The sequence below is a fragment of the Ambystoma mexicanum genome, chromosome 3p, assembly GCF_040938575.1.
Source record: "Ambystoma mexicanum isolate Mex_15411 chromosome 3p, UKY_AmexF1_1, whole genome shotgun sequence".
NCBI lineage: Eukaryota > Metazoa > Chordata > Amphibia > Caudata > Ambystomatidae > Ambystoma > Ambystoma mexicanum.
The window spans coordinates 920383271-920396417 of NC_090925.1; positions in this window are offsets into that span (position 1 = coordinate 920383271).

Below are 13147 nucleotides of genomic sequence, written 5' to 3' on the forward strand. Positions count from 1 at the left end.
TCCTGCGTTAATACAGCCAAAGCACATCCATCACATTCATGCACAAACAACACAAAGGCCTTGTTATAATTTAGTGTACCCAAAACCGGTGTAGAGCATAATGCAGTCTTGAGAATCTCAAATGATTGTAGATGTTCCGATTTCCATGGCAATGGCGAAGAAATGCCCTTCTTTGTCAAAGCCAACATCGGTTTTATCACTAGTGAAAAGTTCGGGATCCATAACCTACAATAAGAATCCATACCTATTAAGGCTCTGACTTCCTTCTGTGTACTTGGGACAGACATGCCAGAAATGTGTTTTATTCTTTCAGGTGTCAATCTTCTTCCCTCCTTTGACAGGAGGTAGCCTAAATAGGTGACCTCCTGGCAACAATATTGAAACTTTTTAAGCAAAGCTTTGTGACCATGCTTAGCTAGATGGATGAGCAACAATACAGTGCCCTCTTTACAAGAACTCTCAGAATCTGCTGCTAAAAGCAAGTCGTCAATGTACTGAAGCAGCGTGCAAGTAGGGGGTAATTCCAGAGTATCAGGCTGTTCTTTCAAGGCCCTACTATAAATGCTAGGACTCTCGGTGGAACCTTGAGGTGCACGAGTAAATGTGAACGAGCGTCCCCCTAAGGTGAATGCGAACAAATATCTACTGTCCTTGTGTATAGGAATACTGAAGAAAGCATTCTTCAGGTCCACAACACTGAAGTAGCCGTAGCTGGAATCATAGTTAATATTGTCGTCACATCAGGCACAATTGGAAATTGTGGAGCGACAACTCTCTTGATGGCACGCAAATCAATTATAAAACGAAACGGAATAGCATTATCGCCTTTTTTGTACACGGGTAGGATCAGACTATTGCACAAACTTCCTGTAATCTCCTCAATTACCCCACGATGCACAAAATCGGAAACAATGCTCTTCAAAACTCGTTCACCTTCAACCGAGATCTTATACTGCTGGATACGTGGCAGCTTAATACCATGTTTCATGACTATTCTAACAGGCTCAATCTGTAGAACACCGACATCATTGTCATCAGCCGCCCACAAACACTCCGGGACATTACTGAATTCTGGTGGCAAAGGTCTAGTCAAAAATTGTGAAACAGAAAACTGCTGTGGTGAAATCGTCAAATGCACTCCATCAGATGAACAATGAATTACCGCATTTAATTCCTTCAACAGATTCAACCCCAACATATTCTCTCTACAATTCGAAGTCAAAAGAAATGGACAGTGGTCTGTAAAGGGACCCAAAGAAATAGGTACCAGCGAAGAAACCGGACAAATGACTGGTATGCCAGAAAACCCTACAGAGACATTGGTTTGCCCTGACAGTGGAATGTTTGGAACCCGAGAATGATCAATGGAGCACTTCTGTGCTCCAGTGTCTATCAAGAACTGATGTTTCCTATTTCCCACTACCATTTCAACGTAGGGACCTTTTTGACTAACGGGAATAGGTGTAGGTTCCAAACCCTGCTTCGGGAAATCCTAACAAAACAGAATATCATCAGAAGGAAGCTCCTCAGAGAGGTAAGGGTGATCAAATATGTTTCTAGTATCCACACTAGAAGGCTGATTGTCCTGTGAAAAAGGTTACTGAGGATCCTGTGAAAACTGACCTCTACCAGGGCCCCCCACCCCAGGGCAACCTCTGGGCCGTCTACCCATACTCCCAAATGTGTTATTCGACCCATGTCGAAGGACGGGGCATTGTGCATGCCAATGACCCTCCTGGCGACAATAGGCACACTGGTTAATGTTCACAGGACCCAAGGGCACATTCCCTTGTGGAACATACTGGCCTCTAATCTGCAAACTACCCCCTCTGGGGCCTCTAACAATTTGTTGTAACAATACTTTAGTCTTTAAGTCTCCTTTTCTCTTTTCTACTCTATCTTTTTCATTATTGACTCGGTTCTCGTAGTACTGAGCCATGTGCAGTACTTCTGATTGGGATTTCTCAGAAGATATAATCTATGACTGGATTTCAGGCAGCAATCCACGCACAAATTTATCTACAAATAACCTTTTCCCAGATTCTGTGCCTAAATCCTGTCCACTGAAGTCCGAGAATACTTGTTCGAACCGATTAAAGAACTCGGTGGCACCCTCAGATTTTCCGTGGACACAGGCTGTAAGCTTGTCCCAAATAATTCTTTTTTTGGGAATTATAGTTTTTAATTTCGCAATAATTCTGTCAGGCAAAGTGAGTATCAGCTGAGGTGGTCTCTCACCAGCTAGCCTTTCCCCGTCAAGCCTAGTTATATTAGCCCACGTATCTCCCAACCCAGGTGCATCATCTATTGTTCTAACCTGCTTCCACAAATCTACGGGCAGGAGAACAGGGAATAACAAGTCAATATCGCCTAGGGTGAACACTGAGGACTGCAAGACGGACTCTATCTCTTTATAGAATCCTGTCGGATTTTTCCTAATGTCGGGAATAGATTGCCTAATAGTGTTCACTTCCTGTCGTGAAAACGGGACGTGAACAAACTGCGATACATAATGTGCAGGAATGTCCACAGCAGCTATACCTGCTGCAGCATTAGCGGCAATCTCAACTTTTGGGACAAATGTCGGAGGTACCTCTCTCATAGGCAACTGAGATATAGGCAACTCCGAACGCTTACTAAGCAACAGAGCGCTAAAGCAGTCGACGAAGTGTCAAGTGAAAAAGCTCTTTATAAATACCCAGTAACTCTGTGGAACAACTAACCTTCTTCCTCACACATTCATCCTGCAGATACTCTACCATTACCTGAATCACCTTCACCTGCATTTCTAGAGTATATTGACTGTATGTGTCATATACCTCAACCGGAGTTATCGATAAATCCGAAATCCATCTAATCGCATCTCTTGTACACATTTGTGCCTCCTCAGATGCCCATTTACGACATGGAAGAAATCATTTCTGTACATACATACTCTCTTCTTCGTCATCCTCATTCCGTAACTTCTCCAAATCTCTCCGATACTCAAATAACCTTTCGACATGCTCATGTACTTTCTCCACAGTATCTATTGATAGTGCTAAAGTATTCAGATCCCTCAGCCCTTGTGGGAGATCCACATTATTTAATTTACCCCACATTACGCATAAATGAATCCCTAAACCTTCAATAAAAACATTTTTCTCAGGAAAATTATCCATATTAGACAGTGTGGCAAAAACATTAGCTCGATCATCTCTCTCCATACAATGCTTAGCCCATGCAAACAAATCCTGCTTTTTTCTGTAGGGACAGTATTACGAGTAACAACCTTCGACCCCGCACCCCAATGAACTATAATCGGTACAGAACCACTCGGGAGTGGAGGTGCAGGTAGATTCAATGGAGGTGTTATTACTGGTGCAAGGGGAAGAGGTAGTAGAGCAGGCAGAGGAACAACAGCCGGAAGAATAGGAACAACAGGTTGAGCAGGGAGAGCAGGAATAACAGCAGGAAGAGGCAAAGCAACAGGAAGAGGATCATACGGAGGTGGTGCAGAGGCACCAGACCTTCGCACGTTTAACAATTTGTCGAGGAACTTGTCAGAAACATGAAGGTCTTTAGAAGGATAGATTTTCTGAATACCGAGTGAAAAAGTCCTATCCGTATTCCTAACTGACTCAGACTGTTTGTCCTGATCAAATAACAACACGTTTTCAGCGTTCGTTTTATGATGGCGCGCATGTTTTTCCCTACTCTTAAGCTGCTGCAACGCTTCTTTTTTCCAATTCTGTAGAACATCAAATGCTGCGGGTTTGGCCTTTTTCTTTAACAAGGCCGACTCTAAGTATTCAATACGAGGGATCTCAAAATTGGCCACTGATTGGCCACTGAAGTTCGGAGGCATGTCTGGTTTGTCTGTGCCAAATATCATTAAATACTACACTTCCAATGCCATGTTTACAATACATAGTAAACGCTGGCGACCCCTCCTGTGGTGCCGGGCAGCTAAATTCCAAAGATTGTCGATCGCTGCGGAATAATGCCCTAAAGCAGCTAGACAATTTTCCAGGCATTTCTCAAAAACTTGGTGTTACCTGGTCAATAATTGTGTCTGCAGATAGAATGCACCCTAATTCAAATTGTCAGGGTTAAATTAAGAGTCGGGTCACGACTCGCCTGACCAAACCTAAGGAGGACCGTACGGTTTATCAAAGAAATTACCTAACGAATTTTACCTTGTGTTTGATGATTTCGGCAAATCTGCCCGCTTCAAAAGTGGACCCTCGTTAAGATGCCGTCTCAGATCGCATGGCTATCATCCAAGGATCGGATCGTGCAGCGCTGTAGAGGTGTCGCGTCTCGTTCAGTCGGGCCCGTAGTATCACACTGTCCGATCCCGGTCCGATAGCATGCGTCAACCTTCAATGGTCCAGCATCAATCTTGAGGGTCCCTATTCGGGTGCCAACTGTGAAAAGAGAAAAATAATATGAGGCCGGGAAACCCAAAGGAAACACACCAAACACCGGTTACAAAGGAACATACAAAGTACTTTATTTTTAAGGTCAAGCAATGACAAAGTCAATGACAAATCTGATAGCTATCGGCCCTCAGTATTACACAACGAACTTCAACGGGGATCGATGTATTCAGTGAGAGACTGTACATTGGGACATTCAGGCTTTTATACATTTCTCCAGCCTGTAGTCCAACCCCTTCGCGGGTTAACCATTCCATGAATGTATTGCTGGTCTAGGGTCTCTGCCAGGTCAATCTTCTAATATATACATCACTATGCGCATAGATCAGTTCCGTTGATGCAGGTAATCCATTTACATGCAGGTCAACAGAAGGACAACAAGTGGCCTGTAGGCAAGTTATACATTAGCTGTACGGAGGTTAAGACGACCTAGATTCTATTCGGAATGGCATCGTCCACCATTTTGATGTACAGGGTGACTTTTACACAGCAAGAGAACCTAAAATGGCGGTTTGATTCAAGATGGCGGCCTACATCAATTTCTAAGGTCAAGACCTTGCTGTAGAGAGTCATTCGCGTACAGTTTTAAGCAACTTGGCGTAGGCCAATATACATTCAATCGTTTACAATAGGAGGCATCATTTTATATCCAGTTTGACAGGTAAGCATGCCGGTATGGTAGTTCCTGGACTGGCAAACTACGAGTTCTGCTCGCAGGTGCCATTGCGGCCGGCAGGGCAAGTCTTAAGGGCATGTCAGTTTCCCCGTAACAAAATTAGCAAAAGTCCAGCCCAGCAGAAGGCTGGGTTCCACTCGCAAAAGTCAGACTAGGATGGTCAGACGACAGCAAAAAGTTGTGGGGTTCACAACTGGAGGGAAAATTACCCATAAATGCAAATTTTTCTTAATACCCTACCACCGACACAAATTACTGTACCTGGGAAAGTACTGCCATGCAGCATGTTGCCCAGATCTTTAATATACTTTAATATAGGGGAACCTGTTATGATTAATGTAGGCATCCAGGTCTATTGCCAAGGCCCGGTCCCTCAAAATGTGTTCTATCGCCAAAAGTATTATCTGCATTTAAGAGGCACAGCACAGTGCCCGCAGAAGATCACATCAGTTAATGATTGACAGAACTGGACTGTCGAGAAAGGCCCTGTTCTGTACCCTGGACACCAGCTGTAGATTTCCAGTAGCATCTCTCAGCTCTAGCTCAACATTACCATCTTCTTCCTCCAGAGGTCACACGTCACCACTTCCCAATAGCCCCAAACACTCCTGCAATGACTGGAAGAAACATAATTAACTTGAATGTAACTATCATTTTGTAATTTTGTATGTGCAAAGGTTGCAAAACTACTGGCACAAATAAAATAAAATTAATAATAATAATAATAATTAACTTGGACTTTAATCTTGTTCAGCATCCCATTGCATTATCCTTTGTATTGTATTCAATAGTAGCCAGCAGGAATAAGTGTGCTTTGTAAGGATGAGATGCAAGGTTTTATACATGTTGTGTGAATGCATCTGTGTACACATAATGGTTTGGGTGTGATTGCGATTCTATTTGTTTGTATATTTTACAATGAATATGTGTTCCTGATAGTCATTTAATTTGATGAGTATTGCTTGTTTTGGATCTGTTAAAAAACTTTTGGCCTCATTATGAGTTCTGTGGTATCCTGGCGGTAAATCTGCCAGAATTATTGTTACCGCCACTTGGTCAGCCGGAATTTCTGCCGGATTACAAGTGGTGGTGTAACTCCGCATTTATTTTGAGTCCATTGTTTGTTTGTTTGTTTGTTTGTTTATTTATTTACAGAGTGTGCCAGACCCAAAGGTATCCGGGCGCGTGTACAAGAATACTTTACGCTTAAAGGTTACGTTGCACATTCCAAGTAGATACAGGATACATTCACAACAGGATAATGATTACCCTACAAGTTTGTACACAAAGTTATATACAGAGTTATATACACAGGTATTTGTACACAGAGGTGTATACACAGTATGCATTGACAGTCAAAAAGCAAGGTAGAGTAAGCGGGGGAGGTGAGCATGTAAGTATGCGTTCAGCTGCAGATTAGCAGGTGGGTAAAACGTAAGTGGTCCTAGTGTCGGACAGTTATAGGTCGTTTTCTTTGAGCCATTTAATACAGTTGAGTCTGAAATGTGGATAGGATTGGTCAGACCTTAAAGATGATGGGAGGGAGTTCCACAACTGGGATGCTTTGACAGGGAAGCTGTTGCCTCCGACAGTGCTCAGTTTAAATGGGGGCACAACTAGCTGGTTGGTACATGCTTCTCTGGTAGTTCTATTGGAGGTTCTTCTTTTGAACCTTTTTGTTAGGTATTTGGGGGCTAAATCATTAATACTTTTGAATGTTAGTGATACTGTATTAAGTTCAATGGGGCTTTTTTGGAGGAATTACCTCAACAGAATTATCACTGTGGTAATTGTGCTGATTTTTCAGTGTTGAATGGGAAGATTTACCTCAAGGATTTTCCTGGAGGTAAATTCTCCACTCCAAACCCAAATTCTTAATTTAGCGTAGTGGTAAAGTTGGCGGAAACAGATTTACAGCCAACTTTACCACTTACCACCATGAAGAGAGGGTCCCTGGAATGCCCCTCCTCGGCCCCATGAACATGTGTACTGTTCTCCCCCGAAAAGTGCACGAAACAACCATAAATCATCAATGCAGTTATAGAGCAAGTACTTTGAACCAAAAAACAGACAGACACAATAACTCACAACCACGCATTCTTAGAAGATAAATCAGCTCTTTATGGCTATTTATTCAAAGCTTACAAGTACATAGAAATAACTCATAAAACTAATATGGACATAGATCACAGAAGAAGTAAAGAAGTCAAAAAGATATACATCACCGTGAGCGTAATAGAAGTCCTCATCTCGTCCAGAAGCGGCTGGAAGACCCCGGGGACAGCCAGGCCGAGAGTACCACAACTCACAGGAAGGCCAGACGGAGCGTCCTTCTCTGGCTGAAGTCTCACCTGACCCCCTCCGGGTTTCCGCATATATACACACTCCACAATGGGGAGCTAATTCTCGAACATTCTGGAAATTGCACCTGCGCAGTTGAGGAACAGCCATCGGTTGCCAGCTGGGTCAATCGAGAGCTCCCCTCAAGGAACGCAGGGCCTCCCTGCTCTAAAAACACGCTCCACAGAGAACAGTAGCAAGCCATAACAACGTTAGCTTTCCCAGCAGAAATGGACTTCACCGCATACCAGGTTTAGAAAAGCATGTCTGTCTCAGCACTGTGAATCTAACACTTCAGCAAAATGTGTGCAGCCTTTCACTGCGGGTTAAAGTAAATATCCAACATGGCTCCGAGTGCTCCCAGAATGCATTGCGCGTCCGCGCCATTTTGAATCAAGCATAAATCAAGCATAACAACATGACAAGCCTAAGAGCCAGGTATGCTCGAAGGCACATATGCTTTTTCGGACAAATGACAATTGCACCATTTGCTGACACATATGCAGAAAGGTATCCCCTCAGACAGCCATTCCCACCATGTCCAATACAATCCTTCCAGATCCAGAGAACCCGATGGAGGTCGCAGACCCGAATACAATAATGGACTGCCTTGATTAAGTACTGAGAAGCCGCTATGCTGACATCATTAGTAACACCACGACATAGCAGCATTAGTCATGAAGCACACTTGCAGTCCTGCACTGCATTACACGAACACACATTCGCATACACAGCAAACGTGCTTACACACTTCTATAGCTAGAAGATGGATACATACACATAATGTCAAAACTTTATTATTTTCCTCATTAGCTAAATGCAGTAACGCAGAAACGCAAGGCAACACGAGATCCTGCGCAAGCTTGCAGATGCTTATGGCAACTAACTCTATGGGACTACAGGAGTGTATATGGAGCCTGATAGGACCACGTGTGACTAACTTATAGGTAATATAGTAATATAGCACAGTAAGAGCATGTAGTAATCCTATTACAAGTCTAAGGAAAACTACAGCAGGCCTGAAGCCACAGAACCCGAGACAAGAGGCGCTGACTCAGGTTGCACGAAGCACAGATTGAGCCCCCAGCCAAGGTCAGAGATAGTCACATTTTAAACTCTATATGACAAGGGGACAAGCTGCAGGAAAAGGGAACAAATCCTCATAAATGTAGACCGAAGAGCTCGATTTTGTGGTCCACAAGCACGTGATACAGCCGAACTAGACAACGGGCGCACGTGGTGGAAATGAGAGGCGGTCCCGGCATCTCAGATGAAGAGTGAAACAAGTGTTGCAACGTGGCAGCGCACTCTCATAGGCAAATGTGGTACACTACCAGATACAATTCAGACACATAGTCGGTTCACATCACCTTGAGAACTGAACTAAGTCCCAGGCCTGGGGAGACCAGCTCCAGCCAATCACGAGATTCAGGGGTGAATGGCAAGGGGCAAGAGTCAATGGTAAGTCTACTACTCTGCAACAATGTAATAGATAGTTTCCTGGGGACAGGGCAGGTCATCCACCTGACATGTGAGGGCCAGTAGAATAACCTCCATATGGGATGTCTATATGGGTTACCACTCGCATCACCGAATCAGGAATGGGGATAGGTTTTTTGGGATGGTCTCAGGTGATGACGACAAATCTCGACAAATCTGGGGAGCACGCATTGTAAAGTTAAGAAGTACTGGAGAATATTGATTGTCTTGTATGATCCCTGTTGTTTTTTTGTAATTAACCACAGTTCTAACTTGCCATTGGCTGAGTCCTCCGTTTATTCTGGGGAAGTGTCTTGGGCCCTTGGGAGTTGGACGGCCCCCCAGACGACGTCTGGCATACCTAGGAATTACCCCAAAAAGTTGGTAGCAGAGTCGATGGTCTGGCTACGTTAGCCCAGCAGGAAGCCAACTCACCTGCTGCAGAGCCTGGAGGCTGCGGGATGCCTCATGGGTTTCGAGACAACGGGGAAAGTGTACCCCGTTTAAAGGCCGTCAGGAGCCAGCCTGGGGAATATCCTGCTTGCAGTCCATGAGGAGTTCATCAGACTAAAAGGGTGAAGTGGCAGCCTTGGGGAACGAGGCAGCAAAGCAGCGTCAGCAGACCACACAGTGTAAGTATTGACCCAGCCACACAGCAGCCAAGGGGAGAAGGCAAGTAATGGGGAGTATGAGGGTGGTATTGAGTATTGTTGAGTATCATAGAGTATTATCAAGTATTGTCTAGCATTGACAAGTTTAGTAGGAACAGGAGCGGAGGTAGATGTAATTTTCTGTGGTTAGGGCACATTCGGTTTCTAGGTAAAAGGCTCTAGTGAACACCCTAGACTATTGACTCGAAGGCACGGATAATAGAAGTGATGTAAAGAGTGGATTTCCTGTGGGTTGGGCATTTTAGCTTGGGTCATAGATGACGGTATCCCCATAAGGTTTAGCAAAGGAAGCTGGCCTAGATTACGGAAGGTGATTCGACTTGTTAAGTCTTGAGGAGCCAGTTACTTACAAGGTAACGCTGTAGGTACAGTTCGAATACAAGAAAATATATTAATAAATGGTATTCTCTGCAAGGTGGCAGGAAGACAGCTGTGGGGTTTGTGTTGTGGCATGTATTTTTGGGCAATGGGTTTCTACCATTGTGCAGGCTGTAAATTATTTCGTAGCAATACTTTGTTTAGTGAATTGGTGACGTCATCCGTAGGGTTGCACATAGGACTTGGAGAATACGTGGTTGTGAGGAATCGATGTTGGGAAGCTTGAGATTGACAGAGCAGGTTATCCAGCGGCCTTGCATGGAAGGTGCATGCGCAAGATTTGTGGGTGTGCCTGAGGAGGTGGAGATTTGTGGAGGGGCGGTGCACGGAGCACGCCTGACAGGTGGCTGTGGAGCCAGAGAGGCTCATAGAAAATTGAAAGAATTGCCATTGTACTGTGTTTTTCCTCTAACAGCGGGATATCGAAATCCTCAATTTGCGGTCAAGTAAGAGCAAAAGGAATGTATCAAGGGAAGTGCGGGGGTGACACACCCCTACAGCATCTGTGTAGGACCCTCCCACCTTATAAGGATAAGATTTGTAAATATAGCGGAGAATGGACAAAAAGCACTGAGGGTAAATTGACCAAACCATGGCCACCATGCGGAAGTTTCTCTAAGGATTTGCAGCAATCACTACCAACACACTTACAGGGTACCTTTAGGGGGAAGATGCTAGCAAGCCGCATGGCAATATTCGAGTTGTGAAGGATGTTTCAGGAGGGCGAGGGGGACACAGCAAGGCGTACATGGATGCTGAGCCAGCAGGAGGCGTTGTGGCCAGCACCCTCAGCCTCCACGCCCCCACCCTCTCCTGCAAGCGAAATATCTGAAAACACAGACGATGAACAGGGGATGTACCCACTACGGGAGCTGAAAGCAACAAAGGAATATTCAAACCCAATATTTAAGCCACCACCATATACTAAGGAAGAAGGACAGAAGGGAACGGGCAATCGATTGCCAAAAAGAGAGCGAGCTGTGTGGTACAGAGGGGCTTGAAGGAGGGGCTAGAGGGCATGGCCACGAACGAGTGGGTAGGGGGACAGATTCTCCTAAAGCTGGAGGGGAAGATGACTGGAGAGGCAGCAGTAGTTACCAAGGAAATGGAAGACCTTAAGGGAAGCAGTGAAACAAAGGACAGGGCAGAGATAATGGAGGAAGTAGACAGGAGGGAGAGGGAAAGAGAAGAGAGACTTGAGAGGGGGCGCAGGAAAAGGAAAAGGGAGGAAGAGAAAGAACAGGAGCAGTGACAGAGGAGGAGGAAGGCGCAAGAAGAGACTAAGAAATGAAGGGAAGCAGTTGATAAGGAAAAATGAATGTTAGTGGACATGGAACAGAGGAAGTGGCAGATAGAGTGGACTATGAGCGAGTGCATTGAAAGGAGGAGGAGGAGAGCGTGCTCAGAGATATAAGGGCACTGGGCAATGGGCAATGTGCAATGGGCCTGGGCAATGGGCACAGGAGCCAGTATAGGTGGAGGAGGAAGGAGAGTAAAGCCAAACAGCACAACCCTGCCAAGCAGGACCACTACAGCATCAGAAGGCATGGGCATAGGACCCTATAGAGATAAGGCTGACATATACTTGATCGACTCCATGCGGAAGACACAACTTCTATGAGACTGAGCTTTGTGGACTATTTTGCAGCATTATGGAGACAGAGTCTAAAGATGATGCAGGGGGAGGTGGGGACGAGAAAATAGGGCGACCTAGGTAATGGTCCCTGGGGGACAGCGTGGAGAGGAGCGTGACATGGGAACGGGGAAGAAAAGTCGGGGACGACTAAGGACGATAGGGACGACCGGAAGCAGTGAACTAGAGCTGCATCACACAAACTGGATGGCGAGCTCCCATATGTTGAGAGGCATAGGATCTCCCCGGACAAAGGAAGGGGGAGACGGCCATAGCATGTTTTGGCACTAGGGACAAGGGGGTCTAACAACTGTGTGCGGGTGACTAGGAGAGAGCCAGCAAAAGTGCACACTAACCCTAGAGATGCTGACAAGCACATCAGGCTGACTCAAGGAGCGAATGGTGAGGTAGGGTTCACACAGCTGCCCCTACTGGAAAAGGGAGGGGGCAAACTCAATACATACCATTGAAACACATTGACAAGAAAAACGTGAGATGTAGACTACATTCTTTAACTGCTGGTGCAGGGAAATGGATTTATGAAATGGAAAGAATGACAGTGGAGCACCGATTAGCAGTGGGAGACCTAAAGGGACTATTAGTGGCGATCCTCAGGGAAGCTGCTGATGATGTGTGGAAGAGGGTGGGGTTCCCAGGAGTGACCATCCGTGACATGGCACATGATGGTTCGCCGTTTGCAAATAGCAGAGCTGCCGTATGGTAAGCTCTAAGGACACAATACCCCAACACGTCAGACATTAGTGCTACGCTCACCTGGTCTCTGCGGAGGTGTTGGGGCATGGTTGCAGCCCTCCCTGAACTTGAATCACCCCCTTCAGGCCTCTCCCTCAGTAGAAAAGCTGTGAGTGGTGGTATGTGATGATACTTCACCTGCGTGGAGATAACAGTGTGTGAGTGCACCAATCTGTGATTGTTGTACCTCTTGAACCCTTCACCCCAAAGTACGGTTTCAGTGAGCATATGCCGGCCCATAAAGCTCACCTGGGAATTATGGAAGATAAGCTCTCTGTCCTGCTACTTCTGGCAGGGGCGCGTCAAATGGGATCTAGTTCCTTCACTGATCCCTGTTAAGGATTAGTCTAGTCCAGCTGCGACTATGCTTCTCCTTATGATTGGTAAGTCTTTCTAGAGCTCTTGTGATGCTGTTCGTTCTGTTTAATGTTTTTATATGTTGCTCCTATTTATGACTGCAATAATGTCTCTCTTCTGTTTTCTTCCCTTAGATGGAAATGCGGCCTCAATGCAGCTGTGAGACGCGAGATGCGGCCGGATGGAAGATGGATGCTGCCGCAATGTTCGACAACAGGTAAGTGATGGTTTAAGGAAAAGCGCAAAGTATGGGAAGCGCAACCTTAAACTGACTTTTTTTTCGATGTCTAAACTTGTCTTCTTTTTTTTCCTTCGAGACACTGCTGTCGACGATGGAGCGTGTCGTGCTGCGGTGCCAAGATGAAGATTTCAGCGTTCCGGAAAGTGTAAAGATGAATACTTGGTTCGCCGAAGAGATGTACAGGTAAGAACAGCTTCC